This window comes from Aquarana catesbeiana, linkage group LG06, assembly GCF_042186555.1.
Source record: "Aquarana catesbeiana isolate 2022-GZ linkage group LG06, ASM4218655v1, whole genome shotgun sequence".
Classification (NCBI taxonomy): domain Eukaryota; kingdom Metazoa; phylum Chordata; class Amphibia; order Anura; family Ranidae; genus Aquarana; species Aquarana catesbeiana.
The window spans coordinates 208,697,304-208,716,088 of NC_133329.1; positions in this window are offsets into that span (position 1 = coordinate 208,697,304).

Here is an 18,785-nt window from a genome sequence, read left to right on the forward strand (position 1 = left end):
TGTGGACATTTACTGCTTGTGTTTGTTTTAGCTGACCCTGACAGAAATGTGTTGAGAGCAGAAAATGTCGTGATTGGGTAACCTTATAAAAAACAGTGTTGGCTGGTACTTCCTAAATGCAAAAACACATTTCACTACAAGTGCACTTGCAACTGCACTGAACCTGCACTTGTAGTGCAAAGTGTATTTGCCCTTAGGAAATAACCCCCATTTTTGCATAAAACAGCAATTACATCACCCCAAAAGTGTTGTAGTGTTGAGACAATAATCCACACATTCTTGAGTAAGGCACTTTTTAATACCTGCACAATCACATGTGCATTTACCAAAGGTTTTTAAAACAAACCAACATGTTTGTTGTATAACAATGTTTGCAGTAGCATTCTCCAAAATCGAAATATCTATTTCAGATAAAACAGGCCTGTGTAAAACCAACAAGAAAGCCAAAAAACTTGAACTTACAAAGTTCACATATGGTAAAACCTGAAGGCTATATCAGACATGAGTATTTAGGAACTGTGTTTGATATAGCGTTCAGATGGGGGGAAATCACCCCTGGAAAAGCCAAATTTGGAAGATGCACACCAATTTAAGAATGTCAACATGTGCTATCTGCCATCAGGGGGGATCAAGGGACGTGTTTTGGGGGAGCAAGCCCTTCCTCAATGCGACTTTATAATTGAGGAAGGGGTTGCACCCCCAAAACGCGTCCATTGATCTCCCGTGATGGCAGATAGCACATGTTGGCACACTGTGTGCATCCTCCAAATTTGGCTTTTCTAAACATTGTAAAAATTTTCGTAAGATAAAACCGGTGATTTTGTGGGGTTTAAATTCGCCCCAAAACATCAATGATGTTATTTTTTTTTAATAACATCAGTGATTTGTTGCTGGATGTTTTGCAATTGGAGATTACACCCCATAATCTCCCCGATGAGTATCTGGGCACTTTCAGATGTAAAGCGTTCTGGATCACGATCACCTAAAAAGAGATAAAGAACAAAAAAAAAGTCTCAAAAATCTGCCATCATCCATCTCTTTTACCTGAGCCTGTGGTCGCAGACACTCACCTGTTGTGGTGCCAATCTCCACCACATCTTCTTCTTCCTCCTGCTCAGCTTCTTGGGTTGGTATTTCCCCTTCTTCCAGAGGGGGGGGCTCTGGTCTCCTGGGATGAGGGGTGTCCTCCGAGTCTTTTCTCCCCTATGTAAAACAAAAATGGTATACTTAGCACACAGATATTTGATGGCAGAACTAGAAATAGGAAACATTGCTTGGAAGTGGGGTACAATTGTCTATTTTAGCCGAGTTCCAAGATATATTTTTTTTATTGCCCTTTGTTAAGCTGCACTACTTTACCTGTTTTGTACAGCTTCACAGATGTAGCCCCCCTATAGTATACACTGGAGCACCTGTGTGCCCCCCCTAATAAAAAGGGTGTTCTGGGGTCCCACACTAGTGCTCCAGTGTCCAGATGTGAAAACAGCTGCTCAGTGTCCTCTCCTTACACACAATCTAATTTGCATTTCATTCTAGTAACAAATCCATCTACACAAACAAATATTTGGCATCCAAGTAGGCCCAAAAAAATGTGTGAAAATGCATATGGCATAAACAATGGTGTTCTAGAGGCCGAAAGAAAAATGTTTGATACGAACGAATAATGGGCCCATGAACATTAAAGTTGACCTTTTTAAACGTTACAATTAATAAAAGCACATGGAGCAGAACGAACGAAATAAAGATAGAAAGAATAGGAACACAGCACAACTACTTACTTTTTTGCAGCACTCTCCGGATCTTTCGGTACTGCTCTGGCTCTCTCAACTTCAGGTCCGACCACCGCTTCCTGAGCTGATCTTTAGATCTTCGTACCCCGAAATTCCTCTCAAGACTCCTGACCACTTTCGCCATGATCTTGGCCTTTCGGATGTTCGGGTTGGGGTAAGGCCCATATTTTCCATCATAGTCGGACTTCTTCATGATGTCGACCATCTCCAACATCTCCCCAAACGACATATTTGTGGCCTTAAAACGTCTCCTTCTGGATCGGGACGTGCCTGGATCCGGGCTTTCCTCCTCCTCCTCCTCGTTGTTAGAATTATTATTATCACGCACCTGTTGTAACTCCGCCATCATGCTCTTCCCCCACTGCGCCGAACGAAAAGGGGCGGGGAATACACTAGAAAGAACGTCAGGGGCGGGCGGAGTTACACGCATGCGCAGTGTGTATAAAGCGTAACACGCGTGCGTATTACATATGATCTGTGAGCGGAGGAAGGAGCATTGGACGCGCCGATCGTAAGAACGAAGGTAAGAGACAAACTTGTGCCTATACTGCTTCTAGATTGAGGCCTATATTGTAACAAGATTAGGAGAGTTTTGTGTGACATTAGGCTTTGTCTTGTGTTGTGTCTTGCAGTGAACATGGATATCTTAATGAAAGACAATGACTTCATGTCAGTATTCATAGATATGCTAAGTGAGCTGCCCTGTCTGTGGGAGATTACCCACCCCCATTACAAGAACCAAGCAAAGAGGAAGGCAGCACTGGAGCAATTGTGTGAAATTGTGAAGCAGGTGATCCCCACGGCAGACATCACCTATTTAAAGATTTTCATTGGTGGCCTGAGGAGCACATATCTGAGGGAGCGCAAGAAAGTCCTGGATTCGCAGAGATCCGGAGCAGCAGATGACATCTATGTCCCCAGGATGTTGTACTACGGCCATCCCTCTCCAATCTTCCTTCCACGCTTCCTTCCCCCCAGCTGAGGCTTCTGACGCCCAACCTGGGCCTTCCAGGCCACATGTGGAGGAGCCCAGATTGAGCCAGGTATAGCATTCCTCTAAATATTTCTGCTTGTACAATCAATGATGTTAACTAGATGTTAGTTGGGAGTACTAATTTAGGATTGTGATTGATGAAGCAAAAACTAAAACCATGTCCCTTTTTCATACACAGGTAAGTCTCAGCCAGGTGGTGGCCGGGCCGAGCCGGCTGGCTGATATCAAGGTCCCTCCACCCCCCCTGAAAACAGAAAGTAGCAGTAGGAGGAGTACCCTAGAGGAGGCGGTTATAGCATTCTTTTGGAGGGCTACAGAGGTCCTGGGAGCACCACACACCAGGCAGGAGAACATTGCTGCCTTCATAGCATATAAAATGCAGAGGATGGAGGAGAGCCAAAAAGTCTTGTGTGAGGCCCTCATATCGGAGGCTCTGGAGAAAGGTATGAGGGGCCAAATTACACCTCACACACATCTTTGGGATGGTCCTCCTCCTCCTCCTGCAGGTCCTCCTCCTCCTCCTTCTCCTCCAGGTCCTCCCAGTCCTCCTCCTCCTGCAGGTCCTCCTCCTCCAGGTCCTACTCCTCCTCCTGCCACATCTCCAACTGCACAGCCACAGCCGGGAAGGAAGCGTGAAAGGAAGACCAGAAAGTGAGGACCCTGGATCCAGTCTGGTCGGCCTGGATCCAGCCTCTTGTGGTACCACAGCCTGGGGACACAGATGTCATCTGCTGCTATCCGAGTCTCTGTGAATCCCGGACCAGACTGCCCTCCCTTAGATATGGACTCCTCAGGCCACCAATTTTGATGTTGAAGAATTGATGTCTGCCGTGGGGGTCCCAGGCTTCGCTAATTTCTCCTGTTGATCCAGTGTTGCCTTCCTCTTTGTTTGGTTCTGATCCTTTAATAAAGGATTTTTGTTTTGAATTATACTCTCCTATGTGTTTTACTTCAAAAAGGACAGTTGGTTTGTGAGGATTCAGGTACATTTCAAATATACAATGTGAAATGAACAAGGGACACCAACACCAAACAATCTCCTGGAGATTAAATAATAAAAGATATCAATGGTGTTGGGGTAACTTGACACACAAAACACACACAAAAATATTCTGGAGTAAAAATAAAAATAACATTGAACAAAGATCAGCCTTTGAAAAAATCCAAACATTAAAGAAAAAAAAAGGCTTAAAATCCTAAATAAAAAAAAAATAAAAAATTTAAAACTGTCAGATGTGACAACTAATAACAATATATTCAGGGAATCCCACTAAAAAAACACAAATCAAACTTTGTGAGAAGTGTGTGTGAATATGAGCAGCAAAACTACTTAATTCTTGTCACATTATAAAGAAGAAGAGAGTGCGCTGTATTAAACCATTTTTAACCCCTTCCCGCCGACCGTACGCAGATATGCGTACTCGGCTTTCCGGGGTTATACCTGGATGATGCCCGCAGCTGCAGGCATCATCCCAGTACCGTTGTTTACAGCGGGCGATCAGCTACCCGTGTATAACAACCGATGCGGCTAAAAGCCGCTCGGCTGTTATACCGGAGGAGCGGGAGGGGACATCCCCCCCCTCCCGCCGCCTCCCGCCGCTGTTACCGGGCCTCCCGTGCGATCGGGAGGCCCGGTGTCTGTTCGGCTGCCTTCAGCGGCTGGGGCGGGCTGGAACATAGCTGCGAGCGGCTTCGTTCCAGCCTTCTTGTTGTAAACGCGGAAGCGACGTCATGACGTCACTTCCCATTTACTCGGCTGCCAATGGCACCGAATTTAAAAAAGTACACAGTATTCAGAATCGCCGTTTTCGGCGATCTGAATACTTTGAAGTGTAAAGGAGGGATGGGGGGTCTTTTAGACCCCCCATCCCTCCATAAAGAGTACCTGTCACCACATATTACTGTCACAAGGGATGTTTACATTGCTTGTGACAGCAATAAAAGTAAAAAAAAAAAAAAAAAAAATTTTAAACACAATTTATAAAGTACATAAATAAATAAAATAAAAAAAAAAAAAAATTTTAAAGTGCCCCTGTCCCCGCGAGCTCGCGCAGCGAAGAAAACGCATACGGAAGTCGCGCCCGCATATGTAAACGGTGTTCAAACCACACATGTGAGGTATCGCCGCTATCGTCAGAGCGAGAGCAATAATTCTAGCCCTAGACCTCCTCTGTAGCTCAAACCTGGTAACCGTAAAAAATTTTTAAAGCGTCGCCTATGGAAATTTAAAGGTACCGTAGTTCGTCGCCATTCCACGAGTGCGTGCAATTATAAAGGGTGACATGTTTGGTATCTATTTACTCGGCGTAACATCATCTTTCACATTATAGAAAAAAATTGGGGTAACTTTACTGTTTGGATTTTTTAAAATTCATGAAAATGTCACTTTTCCAAAAATTTGCGTTTAAAACACCGCTGCACAAATACCGTGTGATAAAAAATATTGCAACAATCGCCATTTTATTCTCTAGATTCTCTGCTAAAATAATATATATAATGTTTGGGGGTTCTAAGTAATTTTCTTTTTTTTTTTTTTTTTTTTTTTCCCATTAAAGTTTTTATTGTGAACAAAAGAAGTTACACAGTTTTTACAACCAGTAGATGGGTATACAACATGAATCATATTAACATGACATATGTCACAACTATATAATGAGTCATTTATGTATTCAACTGTAGGTCATACAGACGTATAACAGAGTAAGAAAGCCTCGAACTCAAGGTTTACCACATCAACTGAGATCAGGAACCGTATTAGGTAGGAGCATCACCTAGAGTAAGGTGTCAGGAGTTTTGGGTTAAATGGGGGGTGTACGAGTGTAATCATCTATGGGTCCGTAGGTTTGTCCCTGAACACGTGACAATGTATCTGTCTTGTTACTTAGGGTCAGTCTGTGAGGTAGGTTAGTCTCATCGGTTTTTAAAATGTGACAAGTGGGTGGCGGATTAAACATCAAAGTTCGGGTAGTCATGGGAGTGGGTAGTTGGTTGTCATTGTCAGTTCAGTTGGGGTATGGATAGGGAGGGGGGAGTAGACATAGGCAAGAAGGGGGTAAAGGGATGAGATAGAGGGTAGGGGTAGGAGTGGGAGGTAGGGGATAGGGGCAGCTCCTCCCCAGTCTCCACCGGGTCTCCGGAGTAAGGATGTTTTCGTGTGCGGATCCCTGTCTGAAGGGGGACTCCCCCCGGGATCCGCTTTAAAGCAGGATTGAGCGAAACAGTGAGTTTTGGTGGGTTAGTGTATGTCTCAAGAGGGGTTTTCGGTTTATTCGATCATTCATTGTGGGAGGAATCGGGACAGTTTGGCTTCATAATGGAGGAGTATCTCTCTGTAGTGCAAAAATGGGTCCAGCAGGCCCACGTTCGGGAGTATTTTGAAGGCGTGTCTTTTGCAATGTGGATTAATTCCTCCATTTCAGCAATTTTGTCTATACGGGAAAACCATTCAAATAAAGTTGGGCTGCAGGAGGATTTCCATTTGGCTGAGATGCATAGTTTGGCTGCATTGATCATATGTATTCCCAGAGATTTTCTGTATGTGTGGGCTGAAGTGGAGGAATGGTGGAGAAGGAGTCTGGTAGGAGTATAGTCTAGGGGGTATGTGGTTACCTGAGAAGTGATGTCATGAACCCGTTTCCAGAAAATCTGGAGAAGAGGGCAGGACCACCAGATGTGTAAGAATGTGCCTATATCATTGGAGCACCTCCAACATTTGTTTGGCATATCAGGATTAAATTTGTTTAGTAGTTCCGGGGTACGGTACCATCGGGATAGGGTTTTGTAGTTGTTCTCTTGTATCGTGACATTGAGGGAGCCCTTGTGTGCTATTGTGAAAATTCGTTCCCAGTTCTCTTCTGTTAGGTCAATTTGAAGTTCCCTTTCCCAAGCTTGGCAAGCTTTGGTGTCTTTGGGGGATGTCAGGGCAAAGAGCATGGAGTGTGTATTTGCAATCAAGTGCTGTTGCGGTGTAGTTTGGGAGCATAGGTTTTCAAATGGGGTTAAGTTTCTGGACACAGACGCATTTCGGTGTGTTGTTGTAAGAAAGTGGCGAATCTGGAAGTAGGTCCATAGCGGGAAGGGTTCATCCCTTGTGTTTATGGGGAGTGTGTCACGGTTTGTGAAATTACCATCTCTAAAAAAGTGTTGGGCTAGTATATCTTTGTGTGGCCAAGTATCTTTAAGGAAGTTGTCGGACATCCCTGGGGTAAAGGCTGGATTGTGGCGGATAGGTGTGAGGGGTCCTGGGTTAGAGGAGATTTGAAATTTCTTACAAACTTCCCTAAAGCTCCTGAGGGTAGCCTCTATAAGGGGGTGGTCTTTTAGGGTTTTGGGGATGTGGCGTTGGAGAATCCATGGGGTGCTTTTAATGGGCAAGTGGGAGAATGAATCTTCTAGTCTCACCCAGTCTTTAACTCCTTCATGGACTGCCCAGTCTACAATTCTTCCCAGATGGCAAGCTCTGTAGTAGTTCTGTAAATCTGGTAGCCCAATACCCCCTTTATTTTTGGGTTTCGAGAGGTGGGAGTAGCTTATCCTAGGACGCTTGTGTTTCCAAAGAAACTTCAGAAAATGTTGTTTGATCGTGTGAAAGAAGGCTACAGGGAGTTTAATGGGCATTGTTTGTAGCAGATAGAGGATACGTGGGAGCACATTCATCTTCAGGATGGCCGCACGGCCGAACCAGGAAAAATGGGGTTTGTCCCATCTACGTAGGTCTTCGGAGATAGTGCGAATTAGTGGGGTGAAGTTTTTAGCGTATAGGTCTGATAAGTGTGTGGTCAGTTGGATTCCCAGGTAAGTAATGGCGTTTTGTTTCCAGACAAAGGGAAAGTTATCTTGGCATTGGGAGACTAAGTCTGTCGGGAGGGAAATGTTGAGGGCATGGGATTTTGAGAAGTTAATCTTTAGGTTGGATATTTGTCGAAATAAGTCAAAATCTCTGAGGAGGTTTGGGATCGAGGTAAGTGGGTCACTTAGAAATAGCAGAATATCATCGGCAAAAGCCGCTATTTTATACGTGTGTCCTGCAATGGGAATACCTTTAATGTTCTCGTTCGATCGTAGGCAGCGTAGTAGGGGTTCTAGAGTTAGAATAAAAAGGATGGGGGACAATGGGCAACCCTGTCTTGTTCCATTCCTGATGGAGAAGGCGTCTGACAGGTGGCCGTTGACTTTGACTTTTGCTGTTGGTGTGGTGTATAGGGACATAATTAGATTGAACATTCGGTTGTGTAAACCTAGGTGGCGTAAAACCGCCCCCAGGTAGTCCCAGGCCAGCCTGTCAAACGCCTTCTCAGCATCCAGGGATAGAAAGAAGCCCCTTTGTTTTTGTTTTTGGGAAGTTAGCCAATGGTTTATGTTGATAGCTTTGATGGTATTGTCCCTGGCCTCTCTGCCAGGAACAAATCCAACTTGGTCTTTCCCTATTATTGTAGGAAGGAGGGGAAGGAGTCGGTTTGCTAGTATTTTTGCGAATAATTTGATGTCTACGTTGAGTAGGGATATTGGTCTATAGCTAGTGACTGAAGTGGCATCCTTCCCCTCCTTCGGAATGACCGTGATATGTGCTTCAAGCAGTCTGTGAAAAGGTAGTTTGGAGGAGGTTAAGGAGTTGAAAGTCTTTAGGAACGGAGCTGAAAGGATGTCTATGAAGGTCTTATAATATGGCGCTGAAAAACCGTCGGGGCCTGGGCTTTTGCCTGTTTTTAGTTGTTTAATCGCTTTCTTAAGTTCCTCTTCGGAAATGGGGTTGTCTAAATCGCGAGCCTCTTCTCGGGGTATGGGTTTGGGGCTGAATTTTTGGAGGAAATTTGTGATAAGGGTTGTTCTGGAGGTTTGGCCTGCGGTCTTTTCGGGTTGCTGTGGTATGTTATAGAGTTCTGTGTAGTAGCGTTCGAAGTGAGATGCTATGTCTGCGGAGTTTGAGCTTGAATTACCTAGCGGGTCTTTAATGGTGTGGATGTTGGTGCTAGCTTTCTTGGATTGTATTGCTCTGGCTAGTAGCTTTCCACACTTGTTCCCCTGTTCATAAAATAGCTTTTGGTTCAATATGAATTTGCGTCGGGTTTTACGGTTGAGGATTTCCAACAGAAGTTTCCTGGTTTGAGTGAGTTCTAAGTATGTGTCTTGTGATTGGGATTGTTTGTGGAGTATTTCCAGTCTCTTTATTTTGTTGGTGAGTTCCTGAAAGGTTGTCTGTTGTGTTTTTTTCCGGTTGGCCTGAATTGTGAGAAATTCCCCTCGGATGACACATTTATGTGCCTCCCAGAGGGACAGGGGTGCTGTTTCGGAGTTATCATTTTCCCTGAAGTAGTTGCTTAAGCTGGTGCGGATGCGGTTAGTGTCAATTTCTGAGGTGAGGAGAGATGGGTCAAGACGCCATATCTTTGTGACTAAGGTTTTTTCCGGGAAGGAGAGGGAGAGGGTGATCGGGTGGTGGTCTGAGATGAGTAGGGGTTCAATGGTGGCAGATTTCAGGAAGGGGAGGTCTTTTTGGGAGAGGAAGAGGTAGTCTAGCCTAGAATATCTATTGTGAGGTGCGGAGAAAAAGGAGTAATCTTTCCCATTCGGGTGTAGGGTGCGCCATGTGTCGTGTAAAAGGAGTTCCTGTAATTGTATCTTAACTTGTCTCAGTGCTCTATAGGGAAGTGTGGAAGATCCCGAAGAGGAATCTAGGATGGGCTGAAGTGTCACGTTGAAATCGCCTCCAAGAATCGTAGTCCCCTCTTGAAAATTTGCGAGGAGGGCAGCGATAGAACGGAAGAAGCTGACCTGGGCAGTATTGGGGCTGTATATGTTTGCCAAGGTAAGCGTCCGGTTATGGACGGTTCCCTTCAAGAACACATAGCGGCCCTCTGGGTCTATTAAGGAATCTATCAGTTGCCAAGGAAGATTTTTAGAGAGCAAGATTGAAACTCCTTTTGTTTTGGCTAGAGAGTTTGTAGCATGGAAGGATGTAGGGTATCTGTGGCTTGCTAGTTTAGGGGTAATGTCCGTGCGAAAGTGGGTTTCTTGCAGAAATATCACATCTGCTTTTAATTTATTCATCATGTTGAGGATTTGACTACGTTTCTCTGGGATGTTTAGTCCTTTGACATTTTGAGAGACTATTTTAAGCGTGTTGTGTTGCACAGTGGAATGTAGGGGGTCCATGATCGTTGGGTAGAGTCTAGTTGGTGTAATAGATATGGGGAGGGAGTGCAATTTGCCGAAGCGGCCGATATGGGTGGGTGTGATCTGTGAGGAGTCGTAGGCTCCTCAAAGGTGTTTGAGTGATGTAGTAGGAGAAGCTCCGGTGGAGACCAGGGAGGGGGAGGAACCCAGATATATAAAAGGGGGGGGGAGGGAGAGAGAATAGAAAAAGGGGGGGAGATAGAGGGTATGAGGGGGGTGATAAGTCAGGAGGGGATTAGTAACGGGAAGTGAGATGTACTTACCGGAGGTAAATGTAGTCCAGCTACCTTACCCTGTAATGGGTTGAAACGTTCGGTGTGGGTCAACTAGGATAGTCACTGTCCTGTTGTGTGGAGGAGTGGAAGGAGCTCGAAAAGGAGTTCGAGAGACGTTCTGTCCGTTGGAGGTCAGCTTGGGTCTATTCGACTGGTGCGTAGGGAGCCTGCTTACATATCAAGGGGAGAGTATGTGGTTAGAGATCTCAGATTGATGATGTGAAGGTAGAAACAATCAATAACATAGATATTTGAAACATTAAACATTAAACTGTGGCCTTAGGAATAAACTAGCCACGATGAAAAACATGTGGAGGTCACCACCTGGACAGTCTACATAGAGGCCTAGGAAAAGATACCAACTATACATATATCTTAGATATAATACTGAAACATGTAGCAGCAATCATTTTAGGGCTAAGTTGGGTTCAGTGTAAGTTATGAGCTTGATGTAAGTATTGAGGCTGTGAGGGGGCGTAAGGAGGCGTAGCCTCTGAGCGGTTAGCTCACTATAATTTGGGGGAGTAATTGACTATGGGGGGAGAAAAAATAAAATAAGGATCCATTGATGCTTACGTATAGGGGTTAGTCTGAGTGTGGTCTAGACATCGAGTTAGGGTAGAGCTGTAACTCGAGCAGTTGTTCAAACCCAAAGCTGTCTATGGTAGTTCCTAGCAAAGTTTAGCATTGAATTAGGTATGAAGTGGTTTTTATTGGGTATCTAACAGACTGTGCAGTGCTCGGCCACTGTGGCCTTGGCGTGGTTGGTTGAATACACACTACCCATCATTAGGAAGCTCACCCCCCATGGACACCTCTGGCAGATGTATAGCGAATAAGAGTGTGTCAGAAAGGGAAAGAGCCCTTGTCCATGCGGGATGAGCCCCCCTTTTTTTTCCCTTCCCCCTCCCCCTCCTTCCCTTTGTTCTTCTCTGTTCCCCATCCCTCTCCCTGCTTCACCCCCCCCTCCCTCCCCCCCCCATAAGCAAATCAAGACATTCAAAATAAACATATTTAAAAGCAGCAAAGAGAGGGAGAGAGAGAGAGGAGGGAGAGGAAGAGAAAAAAAAAAAAAAAAAAAAAAAAAAAAAAATGTATCTCAGGGCGCGGTGGAATACTGTATATTCAGCATCTAACTTGTTTTGATTTCTCAGGTTCAGTTCATGTCTTCGTCGCGTCGTCTTCAATCTGGAGAAGGTATCTGAAAAGAAGGGTGGGGGGAGGGGGCTGGGGTGGGCAGGGGGGTGGGGGGGAGGGGGAAAAAGGGGGGATGGTGGGGGGTGCAGCAGTGGGGTTGTGAGCTGTGGTGGATGACACCATCTTGAAGGGTGGGGGTCCATCTTGAGCTGTCATTCGTGAGTTCAGTGAAGGTTAGTAGTTGTGTGAAAATGTTGGTGGCTGGTGTGGTGTCCTGTTGCTCAGTCAGGCAGACTTCCACTGGTGATGTATGCGGCTTAGGTTCAGGCACTTAGTGGAGTGGATTGAATTCCGTTGGGATCTGTGGATGGGTGGCATTTTCTCTGGAAAAATGTCTTGGAGATGGGTTGATGTGGAGTCGTGTAGCGTGGGATCTTCATGGGTTTCTCAGCTTGTGGGTGTGTGTTATTGTCTGACTGTATCTGGTGGATCCAGTGTAGGCCAGGTTTGAGGTAAGTTTCTGTCAGGTGAGTTGTGAGCTTCAAATGGATTGTTGTTCTGTCTTGGTTCTATGGTCCTGGAACTTGGGTTGGGGTGGCGACCTAACAGAAACTGCAACTCTGAATATGAGTTGTAATGTTATCAGACGTTTGGTTATGGTTGATCAAAGCTGATCTGGCCGAGCCCGCCTATGGGCTGGTGACGCTGTTGGGCTTTGTCGGTCTCTGTCCAGCTGATCCCTCTGAGGAAGTGGTCTTGGGGAGGATGATCTGCGCCTTCTGATGTGGAATTCATCTCTTACCGGTATGGCCTCCATGGAGTTGGTTCTTTGGAGCTGGGTGAGGCGAAAGTCTCTGTACCAGTCCGGGAGTTCGACGAGTGGTATCTGTAGAGTATTGCAGAACCCCCTGAGATCTTCCGGGACTTTCAGATTGGCAGTGCGTCCAGCATTTGTTGCAGACAGGCAGAAGGGAAATTTCCATCGATATTGGATCTCTTTTTGGCGCAGTAGGTCGAGCAGCGGGCGTAAGTCTCTTCTGTTTTGTAGGGTTATGGGGGATAAATCTTGGAAAATCTTGATTTCTGCCCCTTGATACATTAAACTGCGGCGCTCTCTGGCTCTTCTTAGTATGTCTTCTTTCAATCTGAAATTCACCAGGCAGCAAATCACGTCTCTGGGAGGGTCTGATTCTCTGCCTCTGGGTTTGAGAGCTCTGTGTAGCCGCTCGTATTCAATGGGGGTCTCGGGGGGTCTCCCTAGTAAGTCATTAAAAATTTGGATTGTGGCCTGTATTATGTGGTTTTGTTCGACGGACTCAGGTATTCCTCTTACCCTCACATTATGGCGGCGTCCGCGATTGTCCAGATCTTCCATATGCCTGTGTAGATCTCTGAGCTGGCTGTTGTAACTCTGAGATGAACGCTGCAGCTGTTGTAGAGCGGCATCATGGCGGATAGTGGTTGTTTCTATGTCATCGATCTTCATGTGCATCGATTGAATCTCCCTCCTGAGGTCTGTAAAGGCAGCAGCAAAGGATTCTTTGATGTCTGTGGCCACCGACCTGAGATCATCCATGGTAAGTGGACGGGCAGTGGATGGGCTCTCTGCACGTTGTGAGCATCTTCTGGCAGGGCTGGGGCTAGAGGCGCGTGTTCCGGAGTAGGCCGGAGATGAAGCCGGGGCCTCGCGTGATCGCGGCCGGAAGATTTCCGGGATGTTGTGTCCGGAGAGCGGATCCATGCCCCTGGGGGATCGAGACCGGGACTGGGAAGGTTTATCTTTCGATTTCCCCATATTGTTAGCAGGTAAGGGCTCCTTTAGGCTGTTTGCAGGACCTCCGTGGGACCGAGCGAGGAGATCAGGCAGCCATTCTCGTTCGGCTCCAAGCCACGCCCCCTCTAAGTAATTTTCTAGCAAAAAATACGGATTTTAACTTGTAAACACCAAATTTCAAAAATAGGCTTAGTCATGAAAGGGTTAACATTGCAGCGTGACGAAAATGCTGTATCCATTGCGAACGCTAAGTTTACCAGAACGAGCTGTCCCGTGTCGGAATTTCTTCTGAGCATGCGTGGCACTTTGTGCGTCGGAAAAGGGCCACACACGGTCGGAATTGACGCGATCAGATTTTGTTGTCGGAAAATTTTATCTCCTGCTCTCCAACTTTGTGTGTCGGAAAATCCGATGGAAAATGTCCGATGGAGCCCACACATGGTCAGAATTTCCGACAACATGCTCCGATCGGACAATGTCCATCGGAAAATCCGACCGTGTGTACGGGGCATTAGTGTACCTGCCAGAAAACAGATATGTGTGAGATCAGAATGGGTCCAAAATTTGATCCACAAGTTATTGATCTGAACATATCAGTTTGGTAGGTCATCTGTATTTTCAGCAGACACAGCTGCAGGTAGACTGTACAATACAAAAGCAAGAACGGCTTTTCAAGTAAATCTGGAAAACAGAGAGATTCATGAATCTCATTGAAGTATTTGCCTTTTAAGGGATTAGTTTATTTTCAATGACTTTTGTCAAAAACATCCATATGCATCACAGCATCCTAAGTACATTAATATTTAGTGCCCCATTTTGTAATCTTACTTTTTAACCTTTTTCCAATGGCTGCCAGCAGTGCTTTAATTAAACTTTAATGCCAGACTAAGTGGAAGCATATGTGCAATGGCTGGGTGTTCATCAACAAGTCATCAACTAGTCCTTTTCCTGACAATGCATATATACACAGTCAGTAAAAATGCCACTCTAAGCAAGAGCAACATTAATAGGCTGCTTCAGTGGTGGCTGGTGGTATATTCCTGGGGGGTCAGCAAACAGTGCACCCACAGTCACCCCCCCCAGTAACCCGCAAACAAACCCCCCTGTCCGTTCAGTCGGACAGTTCCCAGCTCAGCACTTACCCCATCTATGGAGTGGGCAACGGGCAGCAGTTTCCCCTTGCTTTTCCTCCTCGGCATCACCGTACCAGGCCATATGTCCTCAACATAGGGAGGGTGATTTGGGGTTCCCCCAAAGCACCTTGTCTCCATGTTGATGGGGACAAGGGCCTCATCCCCACAACCCTTGCCCGGTGGTTGTGGGGGTCTGCGGGCGGGGGGCTTATCGGAATCTAGAAGCCCCCTTTAACAAGGGGGCTCCCAGATCCCACCCCCCATGTGAATGGGTATCGGGTACATTGTACCCCTACCCATTCACCAAAAAAGTGTCAAAAAAGTAAAAATGACAGCAGACAATTTTTGTCAATTCCTTAATTAAATTTTTTTTTTTAAAAAGTGTCCACGATGTCCATCCATCTTCAATCATGATGCCGACGGTCCCGTGAAAAAAAAATCTAAAAAAACTCTGCCTCCATGAGAGGTGTCCCGCCGACTGCATCCACCACCCGGTGACATAACTGGGTGACCCCACCCCTTTTGACGTCATGTGACATCAGAGGGGGAGTCACCCGTTTACGCCACCGGGTGATGCCGTCCTTGGCTATATAACAGCTGTCACCATGAAAAGGCCGCAGTCGGCGGGGCGCCTCCCAAAGAGGCTGAGTTTTTCCGTTTTCTTTTTCTCTCGGCGCCGTGTTTGACGATGGATTTACTTTGCGGACACCTTTTTTTTAATAAAGGAATTGTCAAAAACTGTCTGCTGTCATTTTTACTTTTTTGAAATTTTTTGGGTGAATGGGTAGGGGTACAATGTACCCCTACCCATTCACATGGGGGGCCGGGATCTGGGGGCCCCGTTGTTAAAGGGGGGCGTCCAGATTCTGATAAGCCCCCCGCCTGCAGACCCCCACAATCACCGAGGGAAGGGTTGTGGGGCTGAGGCTCTAGTACCCATCAACAATACGCCGCGGAGGAAGATGCCGGACGAGAACACCGGAGCAAGAAGCAGAGGATCGGAGGAAGAAGTAGAGGAAGAAGAAGATGGAGGAAGAAACCAAAGGAAGAAGGAAGGAAGAAGACTCAAAGAAGATGGAAAGAAGAAGACTTTAAATAAAGGAATTGTCAAAAACTGTCTCTTGTCATTTTTAACATTTTTGACACCTTGTTTGTGAAATGGTAGGGGTACTTTTGCACCCCATTACCATTTCTCACAAAAGGGGGGTCGGGATCTGGGGGCCCCCTTGTTAAAGGGGGGCATCCAGATACTGATAAGCCCCCCGCCTGCAGACCCCCACAATCACCAGGGGAAGGGGCTGAGGCCCTTGTCCCCAACAACATAGGGACAAGGTGCTGTGGGGAGGACCCCAAAGCACCCTCCTGATGTTGAGGGCATGTGGCCTGATACAGTTCAGAAGGGGGGGGCGCTCTCTCGTCCCTTTCCCTTTTACTGCGGCCTGCCAGGTTGCATGCTCAGATAAGGGTCTGTATGGATTTTGGGGTTCTCCTTAAAATATATACCAGACCTGAAGGGCCTGATAATGGACTTGGGGGAACCCATTTAGTTTTTTTCAATGATTTTTTATGTACAGTATATTGCCGGGATCCGACAAAACACAGCCGCGAGTAATTTTAAATGAAATGAATCCCTTTAGAAATGTAATTTTTCTGCTGTACTAGTACAAACATGGGAAAGAGGTGCTACTTTAGAGGCAGACTAAGGGAACCCCCCAGGCATGATATTTAAAGGAATGTTTCATTTTTATTGTTTCACTTTAAGCATTATTAAAAAAAAAACAGCCATTTTAAAAACTTTTATTTGCATTCATATATGTCCACCCAAACACTTTTTATGGCAATAACTTGCATATAAGCCTTTAAAATGAACACTTTTGATTTTTCACATTCCGGTCCCATAGACTTTAACTGTGTTCATATGTTCGCACATATTTTTTGTCTGTTCGCATGTTCTGGGGCGAACTGAACTGGGGGGTGTTCGGCTCATCCCTAATGATTAATATTGTATGTGCCCGGCAAACAGATAAGAGCATAATATAAGACAGCAATCCTACTCATGACATACATGTGAGAGGTGCTGAATAAAGCAGTAACTCATAAGTAATGCATCGCATGTTAAACTAGTGTAGCGATACCCCCGTTGGAGCCACTTAAGTATGTCTGGTTCCGTACTCTGCCTCTCAACCCCAAGCACAGTCCCAACCCCTCTGGCACACCTAATATGCTGTATTAGTGCAAAACACAGCAGTATAAAAGAAACACAACTGTGGTAAACCAGAAGGTATGTTTACTGACGAGATAAAAGCATTTAAAGGTGAGCAACATGAACTCTCATGCTACGTACACACGATCGCACATTCTGACAACAAAATCCATGGGATTTTTTCCGACGGATGTTGGCTCAAACTTGCCTTGCATACACACGGTCACATAATGTTGTCGGAAATTCCGAATGTCAAGAACGCGGTGACGTACAACACGTATGACGGGACTGGAAAAAGGAAGTTTAATACCAAGTGCGCCACCCTTTGGGCTCCTTCTACTAATCTTGTGTTAGTAGAAGTTTGGTAGGAGACGATTCGCGCTTTTCAGACTCGTGCTTTTCCGATCATTACTGCTCTTCAGTTTTTGCTTGTGGGTTTGTATCTGGTTCTCAGTGTGTATTTTATAGTACGTATTTGAATTTGCAGTGCATTCTTTTCCGCTCATTTCTGATTTTCAGCTCGCTCTTCTCAGGCCTTTCTGTTTTTCAGTGCATTCTGTTAGTTCGTTCTGACCAGCCGACTGCTTTGAAGCCATGTTGTGGTTACGTATTTGTCGTACAGTTCATGCTGTGCAGGGGCTTGGTGTTGGGGTTCTTACTTTGACCCAAGCCCAGTCCATGAAAAGGGTGGGGAGGAGTTCATGTACCAAGAATTGGTTGCTCCAGCGTGACCAATTCTCACATATGCCTTTGTTGCGGGAGATCCAGGAGAATAATCCTGATGATTTCAGGAATTATCTTCGGATGATGGACCCTTTTTTCACCGTCTATTGGCTTTGCTGTCCCCTTATATTAGCAGGCAAGACACCTGCATGCAGCAAGCCATCACTGCTGAACAGAGGCTAGTCACCACCTTGCGGTACTTGGCGATGGGGAGAAGTCTGCAGGACATCAAGTTCTCGACAGGCATCTCCCCCCAGGCTCTGGGAATTATTATTCCAGAGACCTGTTCTACCATCATTCAGGTCCTGCAGAAGGACTATATTAAGGTAAGTTTTATCCTTTAACATCACATTCTATGTATTTAATGTTTGTTAATGTAGTGTATTTATTTCATCATTCCCTAATTACCATGATTGTAATATGCTGTGAATGTCTTCTTTATCCTCATGCATGCTGGAATTTTTTAAACTTCCTTTTTTGTCCTTAATGTATATTTGCCTTCACTAACATTCCCAGCATGCTATCCTGGGCCCATACCCACCTAGCCTAGTCACTGGAACCCTCCCCCAAACCGCTAAGTCAACCGATACCAATCCTCTATCTGCTGACTTTGCCCAACCCATACACACTATACCTACCTCTTTTGTGTTCATATTTGTGGATGAGTTCACCAAAGCATGTAGTGAAAGGGCCTGCCTGAATACTTTCAAATGGTACTGTTTAAAGTTTTATTCTCCTATTATCTTGATAGGTAATTGCAGAATGTAAAAAAGTGCTTCAATTAGGGCAGTGTGTATTTATATTTTTGTATTATGACACTTCTTACCTGTCCAGTGGGCTACCAATAGTGTAAGTAAGGAGGGGCTGGCCAAAGTTAAACACATTATTTATGCATTCAGCTCTCAACGAAGTGGAGAGGGTTACCTGTCCAAAATATCCCCCCCCCTAAAATTTTTACAATGGGCATGCAGAGGGGGTGACTAATCTGATAGGTGGACCTTAGATTTTTGTCTTTAAGTACTCCTTAAAATAAATGTTATACTGATGTTGGCCAAGAATGTTTGTGTCTAATCTGCTTGCAATGTTATGTGCAAAAGTACTAATTATTTTTTCTTGTTTGACTCCACAGTTTCCTTCAACGCCATAGGAATGGCTGACTGTGGCTTCCCAATTTGCCCAGTGGTGGGACTTTCCCAACTGCGTGGAGCAATAGATGGGAAACACACCCACATCGTCCCACCCCCCACTCGGGGTCATACTATTATAATTACAATGTGGAAGGACTCCCATTCGTCTTTGTCGCGGATGAAGCATTTGCCACCATCTTATGCGGCCATTCCCTTTGAGGACCCTCACCCCAGACCAGAGGGTTTTTAATTACTGGCTGGCCAGAGGAGTGGTGGAGAATGCTTTCGGGATAATGGCCAGCCGGTTCTGCCTATTTCTGACACCAATCCACATGGCGGAATATAAACTCAACCATATTGTGCTTGCTTGCTGCCTTCTGCACAATTTTCTACGAAAAAATGCAATTAACTATGTGGCCTCAGTTGGGACTGAGGCTGGCTTTCCTGATCCTTCAA